We start from the raw sequence: 21,335 nt of genomic DNA, 5'->3' as shown, positions 1-21,335 counted from the left end.
AAAGGAAGTATAAACTCTGTTGATATACAGTCTGGGTTTGTGGATGGATCCAAAACCAAGCTGATGTATAATTATATTTCTCTGAATTAAATTAGAAACGGATAAGCTTGGCTATAAAATCTGACTGAAATAAATCATCAAAACACATAAAATTATTGTACATCAAATGAATTAATAAATCAAGCTGCAATGAACAATTAAAATAAAAAAGTCTACAGTTAAGAACCTAGATTGCATGGGCAAATGTTTTTTGTGTGTGTGTGTGCTTTTTATTAATGTTCTTATTAAAAATAAAATAAATCATATAGGAATAAAATAGTACTATATTTAAAAAGTAAATAATTAATAACAAATAAAGCATTTTTATTATGAGTCAAGATGTATCGAACTATTAAAATGATGAACAACCTACAGTCTATCCTGCACAGTAAAATAATTATTGATTGTGGCTATTATTAATTTAATTATAATATTAACTTAATAAAAATAATAAAAATAGTAGTACATTTTAAAATTGAATAATTATATATATATATATATATATTATATATATATATATATATATATATATATATATATATATAAAATTAACATAATTATTAACAATAAAATAGTGACATGATTGTTTATTATTAATGCAATAATTTATTGCACAAAGAACCATTAATATGATAAACAGCTGACAGCAGGAGGACTAATGGATTAATTATAATAATAATAATAATAATAAATTAATTTCACAATTAAATAATATATAATATAATATAATATATATAAAAAATATATAATAAAAATAAAATTATATTTTATTTCTATATTTAATAATACACTTGAATAAATGAATTATTATTAACAATACACAAAAACAATTATTCAAATTTTTTGGTTTTATTATTCATGCAAACAATTATACTAATATATTCAATAACATATATATTCAAATAATATATAATGTATTTATATTTATATATATATATATATATATATATATATATATATATATATATATATATATATATATATATATATATATATATATATATATATATATATATATATATATATATATATATATATATATATATATATATATACATATATACATACATGCATATATACATATATATCACATTTTGTCTAACAGCTATTGTTAACAAAATCATCCGCTGTTGGCTTATTATTTTAGTATTTGTCTGTGTGTATGTGACACCCACTTGCTGAAGTTAAAGAGCAGGCGCTCAAAGACAAGCACGGGTCCGGTGCTGCTCAGGATAGTGAGAGGCTGACCCGCAAACAGACAGAACACAGCACCAGTCAACGCTGTCCCGACAAAACTCTCCAACACACCCTGCACAGACAGACAAAAACACTGACGTCAAGCAGAAAAACCACAGAGAAGGCAGTGCGTTTGAAGGCATGTCTGCGCCACAGCACTAAAACAGCAACTCTTATCAGATTTGACGGCAGCTTCTTCAAAAGCACATTTCTGCCTCACAGTCAAATCTGAAAGTGCTTATTCAGACAAACCACTGGAGTTTTCTTCCGCAAGCATCATTGCTGCATCTGCTCATACTATGGATTAGTTAGATTTGAACAATCCTCAAACTATTAAACTTAAGTGTGTCACTCATACACATTAAGGAAATAATCCTTGGACTTTTCCTTCCACCCTAGAACACAACACAATGCCATGCATAATTCAAAAATATGAGTAAAACACCTGTAAAACAATTAATATGGAAAATCCCTTCATATTAACACAGTACATCTGGGCCTTATTTTTTTATTGACTTTTTTATAGTATAATGCATTATTACTATTATTATTGATAATAATAATAATAATAATAATAATTGAATCAATAATATAATTAAATAATAACACTACTACTAGTACTACTACTAATAATAATAATAATAATACATTGAATAATAAATAATTATTAAAAAAACATGAATTATTCTTGTTGTTGTTGTTTACGGATGCAATAATTTACTGAACAATCAACCATTAAAATGATAAACAGCCTATACTTGGAGATTGAATGAATTATTAACTGTCATTATTATGTTAATTTATAATAATAATAATAATAATAATAATAATAATAATAATAATAATAATAATAATAATAATAATAATAATAACAACAATAATGTATATTTAACAATGAATCATAATAATAATTAATTATTACTAATAACAAAAAAGTATTATTATTATTACTATTATGTAATGTTTGTTGTTTATTATTCATTCAGTAAATCATTGAACAACAAACCATTAAAATGATAATAAGCCTTTAGTTGGATAGTGAAAGAATTATTAATTGTGATTATTATTAATGTGGTGATGATAATAATAAAAACAACAATATTTAAAAAGTAAATAAATAATAACAATATATTTAATGATTACTGTTAACTAATAATAAATATATAAATTATTGTTAGTTATAATTATTAATTTTTTTTAATCATTAAAAAGTAATGTTTTTAAAAATCCCATCAATTTACAAAGACCTATCAAAGCATATTCAAACTTTTCTGCATTCAGATTTGTGTTTACATATCTAATATGTATACATATTTACCTCCAAACACAAAGTTTTTTTAAACCAAGAGGCAAAAAAGATCAATTCACCAACATGCAATCTGCATCGAAAGCTTTAAATAGCGAATCTGAGGCAGGCTTTAGAGGTAAAGGGCAGAAGTCAGGAGAAGGATTCCTTTAGAGGGATTTTTCTGAAGTGTATTTGCGTGATTTTATGTGTGTGTGCGCTTGTGTGTAATCTGAGGCTATTTACAGCTGATCCTCCTTAGCCTGCGCCATATACATGCACTGCTAAATATATATGCGCAAACTCTGCAGTCACTGCACATGTCTGAAAGCACAACGCACAATCCTGACACTATTTATACACACTCTCACAAAGTCACTCCCAGTATAGCACGGATCAAATCCCAACATGTACATCTGTTTCCAAACAGCCGATCTAGGGAACACATGACATATATTTGACGTGACATGTTTAATAATCAAACAGTTATCTGTGGCCTTTAAATCCCCAGAGCTGTGAACACAACGAATCGAGCTCCTGAATAAGCCTAGCTCAGCCAAACCATCCCACACTAGTATAATACCAACTCACAGCCATAAGACACTCAGAACAAGACGAGTGTCGAACCTGCATGTTGTCGGTGGCGTCTCCCAGCAGCCCTCCGAAGGTGATGGCATTTGTGACTGTTCCCAGGTAAATGAACAAGATGGCAGACAGAGACTGTATGTTGACAGCGTCGTAAAAGTCGCTCGCGTAAAACGGGAGCTTCCTCTTGACGTCCAGAATGAGACCGCCGCAAAACCTACAAGAAAAGAGATTGTTTTCAACATTGACAACAATCAGAAATGTTCCTTAAGCAGCAAAACAGCATATGATTTCTGAAGGATCATGTGACACTGAAGACTGGAGTAATGATGCTGGAAATTCAGCTTTGCATCTCAGGAATAAATTACATTTTACTATATATTCAAATAGAAAACTGTTATTTTGAATTATAATAATATTTCACAATTTTACTGTTTTTATTGAATTTTTGATCAAATAAATGCAGCCTCGGTGAGCAGAAGAGACTCTTTCAAAGACATTAAAATTTCTTAAATCACAGACTTTTGAATGATTGTGTAAATACAATAAATATAATTTTCTGCACGTTTCACAGTGTGGAAATAACAAAGGTCAGTATAAACTCAAGTTAACTGTGTTAACTGTTAAAGCAAGTGTTCATGAACATGTATTAGTGTGTGTTTATATACTTACTTGCCAGTAAATTTGAGTTCATCACCGACCGCGTGGCCACCGCCGCCTGCTGGACTCCCGTCATGAGGAGCACCGCCGTTCATCTGGAGACCTTCCCCTCCGGCAATATTGTTTTTACTAAACACACACACACTCAGTTTCATTGGTTTACATTTTAATATTACCTAATTTGATGATGCTGATTCAAAAACACCAATAAAAACTTTGCATCACATAGAGTTTTTCACAATTTATATTTATATATATATATCAGCTTTAATGCACTTATTAAACTAACAACTAAAGAAAACTTTTTTACCTTATGAATGACTGTCAAAAGCAAAAATGCTTCAAAATGCATCATATTTTGTGAGAAAGAGTCACATGCTTGAGCAAATCAGCAGCCCAAAATGAGTAAGCAACAACAAGTTTTGGATATCATTCATCAGATATGATGCAGGGAGGTGTGGTACCGTTTATCTGCAGAAGGGATGGATTTAGGAGGTTCGATCCTGATGTCAGGGTCCCATTCACCTGGAGGCAGCACGATGACTTCATCCAGGAACTCATCAATGCCTGCCAGCAGGTCACCGCGGTCTTTCGCTTTATAAGCTATATCATGAAACACCTGCAGGAGCCCAAAGCACACAGCATTAGGCCACAGTTCAGCTAAAATCACCTAAAGATTATATTAGCATGCACATAAAAACACCTCATCAGACATGAGCGTGGCGATGGCACGTCCGATCTCACGGTATGACTTGGCCTTTCCTTTGGGCCCCAGCAGAATAAAAAGGAACCTACAAATACAAATAGATATTGTTATTACTATCACAAGTAATGGATTTATGAATGGCACAGCTTTAAATAAAGAGTTCACCTAAAAATGAGAATTTGCCAAAAAAAATTAACTCATCTTTAGGCCATCCAAGATGCAGAGGAGTTTGTTTCTTCATCAGATTTGGAGATATGTAGCATTGCATCACTTGCTCACCAATGGATCCTCTGCAGTGAATGGGTGCCATCAGAATGAGAGTCCAAACAGCTGATAAAAACATCACAATAATCCACAAGTGATCCACACCACTCCAGTCCAGCAGTTAACATCTTATGAAGTGAAAAGCTGCTTGTTCGTAAGAAACAAATCCATCATTAATGTATATGTAAATAAAAACCATTACTTCCTAAAAAAATAAAAGTCTGAATCAGGAGAGAAATATGCACAGATCAAGCACCGCTTACAAGTAAAAACAGTCCAAAACAGTTAAGTAGTAAATATAAGTTTATCAGTGTATTTTGATGTAACAAGAAGGGATGGACTTTTTCACTGGAGGAAGCGTTATTATGGACTCACATTCTGGCCAGCAGCCAAAGTTAAAAACATCTTTTTGTGCAGCTTTTCACTTCTCAAGACATTAATTGATGGACTGGAGTGGTGTGGATTATTGTGATGTTTTTATCAGCTGTTTGGACTCTCATTCTGACGGCACCCATTCACTGCAGAGGATCCGGGGGGGGGGGGGGGGGGGGGGGGGGGGGGGGGGGGGGGGGGGGGGGGGGGGGGGGGGGGGGGGGGGGGGGGGGGGGGGGGGGGGGGGTTTTTTTGGGGGGGGGGGGGGGGGGGGGGGGGGGGGGGGGGGGGGGGGGGGGGGGGGGGGGGGGGGGGGGGGGGGGGGAGGATCCATTGGTGAGCAAGTGATGCAATGCAAACATTTCTCCAAAATCTGTTCTTTTCAGCAGTTTTTCATTTTTAGGTGAAGTATTCCTGTAAACACAGTGAGTGTGTTACCGTGTGGGAACAGGAACCTCGGTGAGTCCTCCTAACATGACGGCCTGCTGGAGACGCACAAACGCCACGAAGGGAGCGTCCAGAAAGTCCACCTCGCCGACCAACACGTTTGACGCCTCTGCATCTCGGGGAACTTTCTTCATGAATTTATTATTCAACTAGACAGAGAGATAAAAAAATAAAAAATAAATTGGATTTTTCACTAAATTAACTTGGTTTATGGACACTATGAAAATCACTCTGTGCTTATTACTGCATAGTGCTGCAGATATTGCCAATCCTCCAACAATATTGCATACAAAATGCAAATAATATATTTGAGGTCATATTTCAGTGGAATATAAAGTCTGATAAGACTTAAGCAGCATGGAAAGAAACAAGCTCACAACTAGCATAAACAAAAGCACTTCATTAGCGCTAAACTCTGGGATGACATGCAGCCTGAACACACACAGACACAAAAGAGGCCTTGTGTGTGTGTAATGTTTGCGGATTGCCTGATTTTCATCTGAGGTTATCAGTATAATTACAGCAGTAGTGTGAATAACACACACGATTGACAAAGCTTCTCCCGCTAATCCACAAATATTGACGCAACTGACGACAGCGGCCTTGTGAGAAAGACAGCCACTGAGTTTCAATTGTGTGCTACTTTGTTTGAAAAAGAGTTTCTTTTGTCCTTTTGCACTCATTCCTGTCCTAGAGATGTCACACCCAGGAGAAACAGGCATCGATCCTGTCTCTAATGAACGCTTGGTGGGAGAATCTCACAAAACATGTTAAAAACACACCTGGCTATATATCTTCAAAATACCACAAATCTGTCAAGAAAATTAAGCCTATTTTAAAGCCATTAAGATTTTCATGGTGATTAAGCAAATTTACCCATAATTCTCATTAGTGTAATGCACAAAAAAAAGGAATTATTTTTGTAGTCTATTTTCAATGCTACAATTAATATAAATATTAGTTAAATGTAGATAATAAGAAGAATAACTGTTTATATTTTAATTAAATAATAATAATGTTTTAAATAAATATGCATTATTATATCACTGAATTACGAGGCACATATATTTTAATTTTATACGTGTGTGTATTAATTTAAAGATCATTCTTACAGGTGTTATTATTTAAAATATATTTTAGAAATATGTCTTTATAAAAAATAGTTTAACAGCTAAATACCAGAATATAATGGAAAACACTCAATTTACATAACTGTGTTTAATTTAAAATGATGCAAAAAAAAAATTTTTATAAAATAAAAATACATAAAAATAAAACAGGTATTATTACTATATAATATATACTACATTATAATATAATACAATTATTTACATTATTATATTATTACACTGTCAGGTATTTAAATATCATGGTAGTATTTGCTGATTTAAAAAAAAAAAGAGACTCTACTGAGAATAACCATTGAGAATAATAGGATTTATATAAAAAAAAATGAAAAATGTCTGTATGCACAAAAAAAAAGAAAAAAAAAAGCATTTTTTAAAGTTACTGTAAGTTTATCTATTATATATTTTATATAATAAAATATTTTACATTTTTTATGGCGTAAATGTCACCATTTTCATAAGATTCACTCTGACCCAATATTCTTCTTCTTTCAGACTGAATATAAACTGTTCACACACTTGCATTCGCTCAGTAACACACTTCACAGTACCTGGTCTTTCTCAGGTTTGTCTGAGAGATCGTTCAGGCTGTTGGAGGTCAGGTTACGATGGGCCGTGGTCGGACTACCTGTAGAGGTCACACAAGGTCAAAGGTCAAACACTGATCAGCTGCTAAAACACAGAAACACTCTTAAAAACAAAGAGCCCCAAAAGAGTCTCACATAAAAGTAATTTTGCGTATCTATATCACAATAGATTCATTTAGTAACTTGTTTGACAGGTTACATAAAACTATAATCCTTCATTGCAGTGAGATTATCAAAATAAATAACATACTCATGTGTTTTTAGCATAATACTACTTACTAGTTTTAAACTAAAGTTTAAAGCGACTTTTACTTTTGAAAGTTTCTTTAAGCGTTTATAATATTGTGCACACACAAAATAATTCATTTCAATCCTATCTGAAGAAATAAAGTGGACTAGAGCTGATCTTTCAAAAAGAACCAGACTACAGTATATTTCTTCATCTCTAAACTCACAGATTAGCAAATCTAGCATGAATCAGTCTGAATCTTCAGCTACAGACTTACAGAGAAGTCCCATGCTGTTGCTTCTCTGCATCTGAATTTGCTCGTCAGGTTGAAAGGTGGTAAAGCAAGGCACAGAGTGATCGAGAGGACTGCGCGCTTCACACACAAACACACACACACACACACACAGGAAGACAGGGCGCATGCATGTCAATCAAGACACGTGGGAGGGACGAGAGACAGGGAAGAGAGAAAAGAAAGCATTAGAGCAAAGAAATCGAGTACAAATCTGGTTCATAGCGCTGATTCAGAATTCAATTGGAGCACAGAATAAAAATGAAAATAGACATAAACATTTAAGAAAACCAAGCAGAGTTTGAAAATAAGGCACAGGAAAATTTTCTGAAAAATGGATTATTTATGAAAAAGGAGAAACCAGTGTGGGGAAGCTTTAAAAAGACTGCTTTGAATCTGAGCTACTGTATGTATACACACATATATAGACAGACAGACAGACAGACAGACAGATAGATAGACAGATAGACAGATAGACAGACAGATAGATAGATAGATAGATAGATAGATAGATAGATAGACAGACAGACAGACAGACAGACAGATAGATAGATAGATAGATACACACTAATTTATATAACTGACTTTAATTACAAATATATATACATATATATAAATTAAATGAAAATAATTATTTATTTATTAAATATAATTTAATTTAGCACTAAGAATTTCACTACAAGAAAGAAGACATAAATTGGAAATTAACTTTTTATATTTATGTTTGACTAAAAACATGAATACTAAAATATTGTTGAAGTTGTATAATTGAATTTAGTAGTTAAACAATTAAATAATTATTATTATAGAATTAATAATTATATATCTGAATTATTATTATTATTTTTTTAAATAATTAAAAGTGATTCAAATATTGGAAAATATTTTTTTTTATTAAATAATTATTTATGTTTATTAATTATTAATATCAGATTAAATATCTTTAGTGCTAAGAATATCACTACAAAGAAAAAGACAAATTGCCATTTTTTAATATTTAAATTATATTTATATTTCACTAAAAAAAATCATGAATACAAATAGTTGAAGATTAATTCAAAAAAGTTAAAAAGTTAAATAATTTATACATGTGATTTTAATTAAAAGACTTGTTGAAAATGTTGATTAAATAAAATAAAAAAGACTTCAAATGCCATATGTTTGCATGAAAGAGCATTTGATGATCCCCTCTGCTTGTGTGCATGTGCAGCACATTAAAAATAGCCATTTAGCATTACAACAAACACCTTGTTTCTAGAAAAAGCTAGTATTATGAAAACATCAGATCTATTGTCACGCTACATTTCTTGACATTTAGACAACATCTCTAGAACTAGTTTCTAGTTCTTCAACATTAAAGTCAAAACAAGGCACATTTTGCTTTTACAATGAGATGATTCTCCATGTAAACCATTAAGAAAAAAGCATACAGAAATGAATCTGACGGTGCAATGTGTCTCTATATGGTCGCTTAGGGGAGGGGCTAAAACAAAAGGCCTTGATGATGTCAGCAGAAAAGGAAAGTCATTTCAGAAGCCGTTTTCGATGAAAGATTATGATAACAAACATGTTTTTCTTTGAATTGTGTGAACCAGTGAATCACGAGAAGACCAAGTACGTTTATCATCAAAGACAAAAGGCTCGATTTAGCTACTTTAAAGTTAGCTACTTTGCTTGACTACTTCCTAAAACTGAGAGAAACATGATTAGATTGGTACTAAAAGTTTCAGGCACTATCAGGTATTTCAGAAACCAAAACATCTCGAGCACTTTAACATGTCTGGAGCTTTCTAGAGGTTTCTAGTCTTTCCTGGGAGGGTCTGAGGTTTGATGGCTGCGATAATATAAAAACCAACTGCATCTCATCAGCACATTTGATCACTTGTGAGCTTGAAGCATCAAAGTATCGCCAATTTTGCAATGTGCAAATCTCCTTTTTATTTTACCCACAAGACATCTGCTATGAATGCAACCTTTTGTAAACCGAGCAAGAGACGCTGCTGATGGATGGAGCTGATAGATGCTGGTGGTGAAAGCGAGAGGAGAGATGAGGAAAGCGATAGAGTGTAAGAGAGAGGTTTAATGTGGCAGCTGTGTTACCGTTCTCCTGGCTGCTGAACAGACGACTCGCGCTCGACACACTTTTGCCGATGTCTGCTAGCGAACGCAGGTTGGACTTCTTCGTCTGGTGCCGATGTTTCCGGAGCAGAGTGTACATGACCATCTCCTTCAGATCGGCCTTCAGCTGCCCGCTCTCAATCTGACTGTCAGTGATCATTTCTGAAACACAGAGACACATTTCAGCATGTGTGTACTGCAGGGCTGGGGAGTAACGAAATACGTTACGTTGTTACGCATTTAAAATACGAATATAAAACGGATGGTTCCGGTCCTTGATTCTGATTGGCTGAGCCATGTTCGAAGCCGCCATGTACAAACATACACCTTTGTTTACTTCTGTGTGTGGCTCGGCAACCACTTTGTTGGAACTACAGCTGTTTCTGAGGAACTACATTGTTTGGTGGAAGAATACTGTTTTTATTTATATCTTTACACTTTATTTGCTCTGTTTTATTCTGTGAAACCTTACTACGTATATGGAATAACCGTTTTATAAAAGCAATAAGCCCCATGAAGCCGTGCCTTCGTGTCGTGAAAGCACATTTATATTACACTATAAAAATAATAAAATACTAAAGTAAATACTAAAAACTAGCAAAACACTCTAATTTATATAACTGAGTTGAATTAAAATAACACAAATGAAAAGAAATAAAATAATTACACAGAATTACAAATATTGAAATTAATTAAAAAATAATAATAATCATTTATCTTATTTATTATATATTATTTATTTTATTTTTTATTATTATTTATTAATACAAATATTATTTATTAATAAAAATAATTTATTATTTATTTTATGTTATTATTTATCTTATTTATTAATAAAAATAATTTATTATTTATTTTATTTTATTATTTATCTTATTTATTATTTATTATTTATTTATTTTATTTATTATTTAGAAAGGTGATATAAAATGCCAATGAATCTTTTTTAATTTTTTATGGGCATTTAAAATATATGAACAGTCTGAAACAAGTAATTCCCTAAAATATGAAATAAAGAAGGATTTTTCCTTTTTTTATTTATTCCCTCAGCTTGCTTGACTGTAAACTTGCATATGCAGTGCGTTAAAACAAAGAAATTTCTGATCCAATTTAGGAATTTCCAGGCAAATTCCTTAATTTGTGAAAGGGTGAATCATTGGTAAACCATTTAAGGCCTTTTTTAAAACCCTGTTTAAGGAACCCAGAAACCAAAACACTGCTCTGAAGGTCTCTTATAACCTCTAAAGAACCATCCTTGAAGAAGCTTTATTTCTAAGAGTGCTGAAGTGCGGTTTTACCGACAATCTGCTGAAGTGAGTTGGCCTCCATGTCCAGCTTGATGGTTCCTTTCTCGATGCAGTTTTTCAGCTGGAAGAGCGAGTGAAGAGACAGAGTGGCTACATGAGGTTTACTCCACCGTTCTCCACCTTTCTCCACCTTCTCCTCAAACTTTATCCATCTGAGAAAAACACACACAACACACATAAATGTACTGAAAGCAACTGAACAATATTTAGAGCACTGACGTCAGTTCACTTTAAAAAAAAAATACCATGAAAATGTTTTTTGGCCATGCCATGTACCATGATAATGACATTTCATGTTACAATGAGAATATTATATTTTATGAACATTTACCATCATAATACCATGTATTTTGGGAATGCAACATGGGTTTTACCGAGTTACATGCAAAAATAACCATGTTTTGGGCATTTATGATAACACCATGTTTCTTCATCTATATCATAAAATGAACAACAGCAGCAAAGATGCTTTAAATTAATTAAATTAATAGATTTTTGTAACTTTTTATCAAAGAACCTAAAGAAAAAATAGCAAAAAATATAAAGCAGTTTTCCATGATATTTAAATGGTATAATTTATGATGTTTTCAACACTAATAATAACAATGATAACCATAATTAGAAATGTTTCTTGAAAATCTACATAGAATGATTTCTGAAGGATCTTTGCATCACAGGAATAAATTACATTTCAAAATATATTCAAACAGAAAAGTATTGTAATAATATTTCACAATATTACTGATTTTACTGTATTTTTGATTTTTTTTTAAATGCAACCTTGGTGAGCAAAATAGACTTTTTCCAAAAACATTAAGTAAACTTACTGACTCAAAATGTTGACCAGTGATTTATATGAATACAGTAGTCATTGATTATTTTATGCTTGCAATACCATATTATGAAGACCTTATATTTACCTCTCTGCCAACTAACTGAAAGCTTTCTGATGTAAAATAATAATGAAAATGATTGAAAGCTTCTTAAAGCTCTGCTGCCCTGTTATCAGTTTACCCATGTCTGCTTGAGCGAGCATCTGTCTTAAAACGATAGTCGAGCACACAGATATCCTTTAGAGCTCTGTAATCTTGTGCAGAAAGGCTGTTTAGCCAAGCGTGGGTATGATATCCGAGACAAAAGTGATACATACACACACACACACACACTGCAGTTTTGATTTGTTACCTGAGACTCAGGTGAACCCAGAGACCCATGGGATCTCTGAGAACTCTGGCTTTGTGCATCCACACACACACACACACACACGTGCACACACACTAAAACACTGGGCTCTTTGTTTGCAAATGGTTTCATTTTAACATGATCCATGTAGCTCTTAACATGTAAATCTGGAACATGCAAATCCAAAGAAAGAGACAGTATATAAGGGTCGCTGTATGAAAGGAGCACCATTTGCGTCCACAACATTTGATGAAGTGAACTAAACCCAATAACCTGCTACTGACTGAACTGTATGTGCTTAAATATTAATATAAAATATACCAAAAACTTAAAATTAAAAATAGTATTTCATACTGTATTTGCACTTTAATTTGTCGTATTTGCATGACCGTGTAGCTTAAATAAAATGTGCACTGGTATTCAGATTCACATTACTAATCACATTTATCTAAATAAATAAAGGAGAATCTATTCATGTGAGTTTTTTTTATCCCCATTACACTATTATTTCCCTCAAAATAATAAGTGAATTTTAGTTTAAATAAATCATGATTAAATGTGCACTGGTTACTTATTTCAAACAAAATAAAAGAAATACAATAAAATAAAATAAATAAGAAATAAAATAACCAAATAAACAAAACCATGTGATTTTCCCCTGAAGATAGTTGTGAAATGTCAGTTTAAATGTCACAATGAAAAGGAAGTGCCATCATAAATGTTTTCAGAAAAACTCATTTCGAAATCTTGTTCTACTAACATTTGACTTCTTGTCTTTTATTTTTCACATTGGACAAGATTAGCCAAATATAACATATCTTGTTCCACCCCGTCAATTATGAACATAGAAAAGTCACCCATTTCATACAACGATTCAAAAGCACGATTTACCTGTTAAATTAAAGTAGACTCAATTACAGGTTAGCAAGGCCTGTGTGTGTCGGTCAGTCGATACGTTTGTGAAAAGACCTGCAGCTCATCAGTCACTCAATACACACAGGAAATCAAAACTACTTGGACCAGATGAAAGCTGCTAGGTCTGTTTGCTAACGTGACTTTCCTCGTTACTTCATCATTCTTGCTTTCAGCCCAACTTGCCCCCCACAGATCAACAATATATTTGAGCCAGAATAGTAAATAATCACAATTTCATCATAATTTACTAACTTTCGTGTTGTTTATGTGTAAAAAAGACAGCGTGGGTGAATGATGGGAAGTCGTTTTTGGCCTTCAAGTAATGGAAAAAAATAAGCATGTATTTCTCCTTTAGTCCAGATGTATTTTCCTTTTGTGTTATTTGTTGCTGTTTTCTGCTTGCCCCATATTCTGGAGCCCAAAAGCTTATCTAAAAGCATTCGTGAGTCAGGTATGTGTGAAATCCTAAGAACTGTCAAGTGGCAAACTAAAATCATGAGCACCTGGCAAATGACGCGAGTGTTGAATACTTCTGTTATTTTAGCAGAGCCGCACGAGAGGTCTCGCCCTTTCAAGCGTGCGTTTCTGACCTACATATCCGTCTGAGGACAAAACAGCTGAAAGCAAAAAAAAAAATATTGGCTGAAGTTAGCCGAAATCTGGAAATTATTTTTGGGGAACTGAACTGAATGATGAGTTTTGTCTTCTGTAGAGCTTATTACAGCTAAATCAAATTCGTTCATAGTTGACGCTGAACTGAATCGAATTAACACTGAACTGACAAGAGCTGAATGACAACACGATTGTCTTCAGGAGAGCTGCTAAAGGCTGAACCGAATTTGTTCATAATGAATGAGTTTACACTACTGAACTGAATCAACACTGAATTGACTCAAACTGAATAATGACTCATTTGTCTTTTAGAGCTGTTTAGAGCAGAAGTTGTTTTTATTATTTTAAAGGGGTCATATGATGCAATTTCAAGTTTTCCTTTCTCTTTGGAGTGTTACAAGCTGTTGGTGCATAGATAAGATCCCTAAAGTCTCAAACCCAAAGAGACAATCTTTATAAAAGTTAAAGCTCGTCCACTCTCTCCTAAAACGGCTCATTTAAACAAATGGCCCCAAATGTCTACGTTAGAAATCTGATGCTTTGTTTCATGTCAAAAGTGAAAATGCACAAATATATAGGTTAAATGCCAGTGGGCGGGACTTATGGTGTGAAGCTGTATAACTATTGGTTGATTTTTTGCTCTGGAGGCAGTCATATGCAAATATATTCGCCTGTGTGACGACAAAAATCCCACAATATCCAAACAAGCAATTTCCACTGCTTGATTAAATAAATGCTTTGTTTATAATGAGGAGGATGTTTTAAGCTATGAAACTTGCAGGATGTTTTAATGGTACAAAAACCTCTTAAATGCCAAAAAAATCAAGGCAAATTTTATTTCTTATGTCATGATACCTTTAATACCCTCTATAGCGCCCCTTGTGGCAATGTTGAGAATAAAATACGACATGGATTGGAATTAAATTGCTTAGGTATCTAATCTTCCGGTTCTCATAATGTGTGTTTTTACAGTTTACCTGGCTGTTTCCGTCCACTCCATCTCTTGACCGTCAACGGCCAGAAGCTCGTCGAGTTCGGTGAAGAGCTGCGGCGGAGGAGGACCGCTGTCATCTTCCCCCAAAATAAAGCGAATCCTCTCTGCAGCCGGAGAAACTGACAGGGAAACAACAAACCAGGGGTAAGAGAGGCCTAAAAATACTAGCTATTATAATCAAACAACAGAAACATGCAAGACAACAATAGCGCTCTGTCTTCGTAAGGTGCGACTGTAATAGAAATCACTAGTTATTTCCTTCATAAGTGTTATGTAACATCAAGATGAATGAGTGTGTTGCAACCGAAAAGTGGTCAGTATGTGAGACTTCTTTCCTGGACCAACAGAACAAGAGAGTGTTGCGAAAGCCAGAACTGACTTGCATCTGAATTTCAAAGGGAAGTTTTCATATGTGAAAGTGTCTGCATGAGGAAGCCTAGTTTTTATTCATAATAAAAGAGCCTGTCAGCGTTTCTCATAACCGCCGTGTTGCATGTGTCGTAGTAGCGCCACACCTTTTCTAAATGTGTACACTTTCATATCACAAAGACAAGGCCTTTTAAAGGTAAAACTAGAACAAACAAAAGGTTTAAGGCAAGATTTTTGGGATACTGATGAGATTTCTGTCTACGTCTGTGAAATCAGGTTTAAAAAAAGGGCCTTCCGGACAGACTGCTAGTTAGGGAAGTCAGTATATGTGGAAATCTCTCGGTTGTATTGCAACATACTGAATATTTTGATTCAGAATCCCAAAGACTGTACCGGGACATGTGTATCAATGCATGCCATGCATGTGTGCAGATGTGCATGCTTTCAAATTGGCCTCAGGTCAAAGTAGGGACAGGATGAAGCTCTTAGCCTGACAGATACACATATCAACCCATTCATTAGATTTAAGGATTCATTTGTCTACTTCTGTGTACTTTTAAATATATACTAAATCCTAATACTGTACATCTTTAAAGAAATTATTACTTTTAATTAGCAAGGATACATTTGATTGATCAAAAGCGACATTTATAATATTACAAAAGATTTCCTATTCAAATAAATGCTGTTCTTTTGAACTTTCTATTCATCAAAGAATCCTAAAACACAATTTCCACAAAAATATGAAGCAGCAAAACTGTTTTCAACATAATAATAATAATAATAGTAATAATACATGTTTCTTGAGTAGCAAATCAGCATATAAGGATCATGTGACACTGAAGACTGGAGTAATGATGCTGAAAATTCAGCTTTGCATCACAAGAATAAATTACATTTAAAAATATATTCACACAGAAGACAGTTATTTTGGTATGTAATAATATTTTAAAATATTACTGATATATATATATATATATTATATATATATATCTATATATATATATATATATATATATATATATAAAATATATATATATATATATATATAAAGAATAATAAATATAGATAATATTAATATAAACAAAATTAAGAATTTCTGAAAACTGTCTATGACTTTGTCAAACTCAAAATTTCAATTTCAATTGGGCAACAATGAATTTTAAGAAACTTCTGTTTTCTGTTGTGACATCAAACAAAATCAACTAAAAATACTTTTTCTTAGAATGTTCTTATTAACAACAATATGGTACTTGTGTCTATTTTGGCATTATGAACTATTTAGGGCTTTTTTAAAAAGAAATTTGAAACAGAAACATTACAACAAAAAAAAAAAAAAAAAAAAAAAAAAACACTTAATATGTTGCACTATTTCTAGAACTAATAAGCAACTTCATGACATTTATAGAGAGATATTTGCATATGAGCTCCAGCGCAGCGATCATTAAACCAAAAGAGACAAACCAAAACAATCTTAATAATCACTATTATGACATTTCACTACAATGGAATTAAAAAATAAAAATAATAACATATTAAATGAGAAAAAATGCTAGGCAGTGACACCAGATATTTCACTGGACACTGATATTTTAACACATGCTCTGCCTTTCTCTCTCATTTCAGCACATTTGCAGCATGCTCAGTTAATCTAAGCTAAACTAGCCAAAGCTGGATGATTGTTTTCTTCCCCCAGCGACCTGAAACGGCCCTTCTGGAGAAAATAAGACCGTGTTGTACACAAAAGATTGTGAAAGAACATCCTTCTGGCCCACGTCTGGCTCTGTGCCTCTTAACCTGGGCTAAAAGTTAACACTTCTTACCACAAGCTTCTAAAATGACCCATTATACCAGCAGCATATACTCAAACAAGCAGGATTGCTGCAATCAGCTGACCATAATGCTAAATCCAGCCACAAATCCGGGCAATGAGAAGCCATTCATACTATTGATGTGAAATGTGTTTGTTAGTTTAACCCAGTTTGTTAAATAGCTGTAAATACTGACTGTGTGAAATGTGTGATTCTCACAGGACTGACAGTCAGAGAGTCGACGCAGAGGTGGAGCGGGTTCACTGAGGATACACACAGATAAAGGTGACTATGCACTTGTTTAGCTCGATGCTTTGCCTTTTCGGCCGTGTCACTGATTAGCAGAGATTAGCACACACAAAGACCTTTAACTGAGGCTGTGAGCGCCGCTTTATCTCATTCTCCCTCTCGGCTGAATCATATTTATGATTCTGATTCTCCAGAACATCACGGATTGCTCTGTGATAAAGGCCTGGGAAATATCTGTGAAGGCTGTCATGTGAGACATCAAGAATGACATGCAGATTTAAAAAAAATAAATGAATAATTTATTTTATGAAATGCAGAATGAATCCTAAAAAGTACTATAAAATGTAATCAAAGTAGTCAATGTGACTGAAAGCATGACCAGTCTTCTGAAGTAATAATTTATAATATTATTTTAATAATCTTAATATAATCATTTAAGTCAATTCAGACTTGACGTGCAAGAATGGATGGTGTTCCCTTTTAACAATCTGTTGCCAGGATGAATTCGTTTTTTTCTTTTTTACTATAATAATATTATTCATTTTAATTAATATTAATTTTATTGAATTATATCATTAAAATATATTTTAAAATAAAATATATATATTTTATATATTATGAAATATAAAAATGTAATTTTAATTGTATATATATATATATATAATTTAAGTAATACTAAAATAATTTATAACAATTAATTTTTATTTAATAATTTAAATAAAGTAAGTAAATAAGTAAGTATTGGGTTTTTTTTGCATGATATTGATAGCACAGGCCTACAGCAGTGAAGTGATGCATGATGGGTGGTTTGTCTTCGTCTGTGACTTACTGAGAGGTTTGAGGATGCTGGAGGACGGCTCGTCTGCAGTCTCTGTGTCTGATCTGTCGCTGACGTTTTCCATCAAACGCTCTCTCCTTTCTTTGTGATTGGATCGCCGTCTGTGTCGTCGACGGCGACGGTAACTCTTAGGCACATGAACTCCAATGTAGACTGTGTGATGACCTGCACACACACACACACACACACACAGAAAGATCACAGGATTACAATGTGTAATCAGTTTGAGGGAAGCCAAAACATACATATATATTGCCATTTTCGATGCTTCAAATTCTACTTTATGCCATTAATAACTGACACAATTTGATGAAGTGTCGTAAATAATTTTTATAAAACAAAATAACAAAAATTTTAATATTATATATATATATATAGATATATATAGATATATTATATATATATAATATATATATATATATATATATATATATATATTTTTATGCTAAATTAAAAATGTAATTAATGAAAAACTAAATTTGAAAAAATTCTAATAAATTACATTTTAGATGAAAATTTTAACATAGCATTTTTTTTTAAATTAAATGAAAATTACCTTTGTTACATTTGGCAACTACAGTAAGTGAAATAAGTTAAAGGTCTAAAATGACAAACTAAAATAGCAATTAAATTTAACCTAAATAGAACTATTTAAAAAACTAAAGCAACTACATATGACAAAAGCACGTAACACAATTATTGAAATGATAAAATTACAATAAAAACTGAAAAAATAAAAGCTAATTCAAAATATTAATAAATACTACAATAAATAACACCAAAACAACACTAATGTGATGATGGCCAATATGACTACATCGTGATTCACTTTCTAATATGTTTATGTGAATGACAGTATATTTATGACTATAACTGCCAAAGAAAGTTGTTTCAAAGTCACATTTTTCACCTGTTTAAATTCTTTGAAAGACCTTGCACTAATAAATCATACACAGTTAGACCAGGAGCATGAATAAGAAAGTCACTGAATTTCTGTATTTGCTTGTGTTTGTTTTTTCAGAAGGGAAATTCTGACCCGTATCTCACACTTGTTAGATTATAGATAAATGACAACAACTTCCTGTACAGCTGATCAGGCAGGAAATGGCAAGACATCTCCAGGAAGTGGATTTAAAAAACAGAGAGAACACACACTCACAGAACAATATAAGAACTAATGAAGCCGCTCATCAGTTCAGTCATCCATCAATCACGCTTCAGTCAGCCTTCACTTCATTCATCTCAAGTTTAACTTTAAACAAATACGTCTAAACTTTATCTGATGTGTGTGTTTGTGTGTTTGTGTGTTTGTGTGTGTGTGTGTGTGTGTGTGTGTGTGTGTGAGACCATCATGTGAGGGTCCAAAGTTCAGTGAGGACAGGAGAGGGAGAACCAAATATAGAAAGAACATAAGTGTGTGAAAAGCTCATGTTTGCGAATGTGTTTGTTCTTCTTTTGATGTGCAGGTATTTTTAGACGTCTGAACCTGCTGTATTTGTACATTCTACATCTGAGAGGGAAATCACTCACTCAACTGTGTCCAGTCATTTATTTGCACATGCTGCCTGTGTTGTTTCAGCACGTGATTTATTTTAGGAATTATTTGGGCTGCAAACATGGCCAAAAAAATGAGGCTGCAAACCTGAATGTGGCCCACGCTGTCAGTATTATATTCAATAAATACATTAAATTTCATTAATTATTAAATTAGTATTCTACAAATTACATTCATTTCTGAGATGAGCTTCATTTGCATGGAAAGAGGCATTATGATATTTTATATTAAAAGGCTAAATTGATCCAACAGAGTGCGATTTTTTTATATTTAATAAAATATTTCATGTACTTCTCGAAATGTCAGTTTCCCAAAAAACATAAATGAGATCAATAAAATAAAATGAACAAATAGATGCATTTGATTTTTATATTGTTATATTATATTATATTTCAATCAAATATTATATCAAATATCTAGTGTGTATTATATACATTTTATATGTATATCTTTATACTTTTTATCTATCTATCTATCTATCTATCTATCTATATATATATATATATATATATATATATATATATATGGTGTGTGCATTCTATAATATTTCTATATAGTAAAAAACTATATATTTTTGTTTCATCATGGTATTTTTCATAGGTTTTGTCAAAAATATTTTATTTCTTAACATTCAACGGATATAAATCAAATGAAAAATCTGGTGTGCGTTATATAGATTTCATACATTTAAATACATTTAGACTGATAATCTTTGTAAATGCATCCATTTATTTACTACATTTGCTACATATTTTACTATCATAAAATGCAATTAAATATGCACATGATGCAGCTGAGATGGTTTGGTGGCAGTATGTGAAAAAATATGTTGTTTTGCACTAAAATACAATGCGCTAAAGTGGTGCACATTTAGTCAGTTTCTCCTGAATGTAGAAACAGATTAAGTGTGTGTGTGTGTGTGTGTGGATTAAGACAGTAAACATCTTCACGTGTATAGAGCTTTAGTTTGTTACATCTGCAGCACTCATAATCCTCTCCTGCCCTTAAGAACAAATTACTACCAATGCAAGAATAAAAGAATAAAAAAACAATAAAAAAAACAATAAAAAACAGCTGGTCGAGAGAGAAGAGAGAGACAGGAGTGAGTGAAAGTGAGTGTGAAACTTAATCCACAGTAACTAAGACTCCGCAGTCATCACTGAGTCACAGGAGATCCAATATCCCACTATATATTTAAGTGTGTGTGTGTGTGTGTGTGTGTGTGTGTGTGTGTGTGTGTGTGTGAGAGTGTTTCGTACCCTCGACTTCTTCATCACACACATTTTTGATGTAAGACGCTCCTCTGTCCACGATGGCTTCATCCTCCATTCTAAAAAAAAAAACACAAAAACGACAGAAAGAGAAAGTCAGACACAAAGCATTTTAGAATACAAAATCAAAATACGAAACCAGAATCAAGCAGACTTTCTCTAGAACGAGCAAGCATGTTTAATATGTCCTTTCTCAGAACAGCGTTTCTTCTGAAGCAGATCAGTCATTTGTGTTTTAACCTGCCCTTTTACCTTTACCTGTTTAAAGGCCAGGTGATCTGGTAA

The 21,335-nt window shown here is 32.8% G+C and overlaps 1 pseudogene; it reads right to left on the bottom strand.

Annotated features, from left to right (window-relative positions):
- The window catches only part of LOC109061499, a 49,614-nt pseudogene that overhangs the window by 14,961 nt on the left and 13,318 nt on the right, over window positions 1-21,335 (bottom strand).

The sequence above is a fragment of the Cyprinus carpio genome, chromosome B21, assembly GCF_018340385.1.
Source record: "Cyprinus carpio isolate SPL01 chromosome B21, ASM1834038v1, whole genome shotgun sequence".
Classification (NCBI taxonomy): domain Eukaryota; kingdom Metazoa; phylum Chordata; class Actinopteri; order Cypriniformes; family Cyprinidae; genus Cyprinus; species Cyprinus carpio.
The sequence above is the reverse complement of the archived record's forward strand: the minus strand, read 5'-3'. Positions and strand labels throughout refer to the sequence as shown.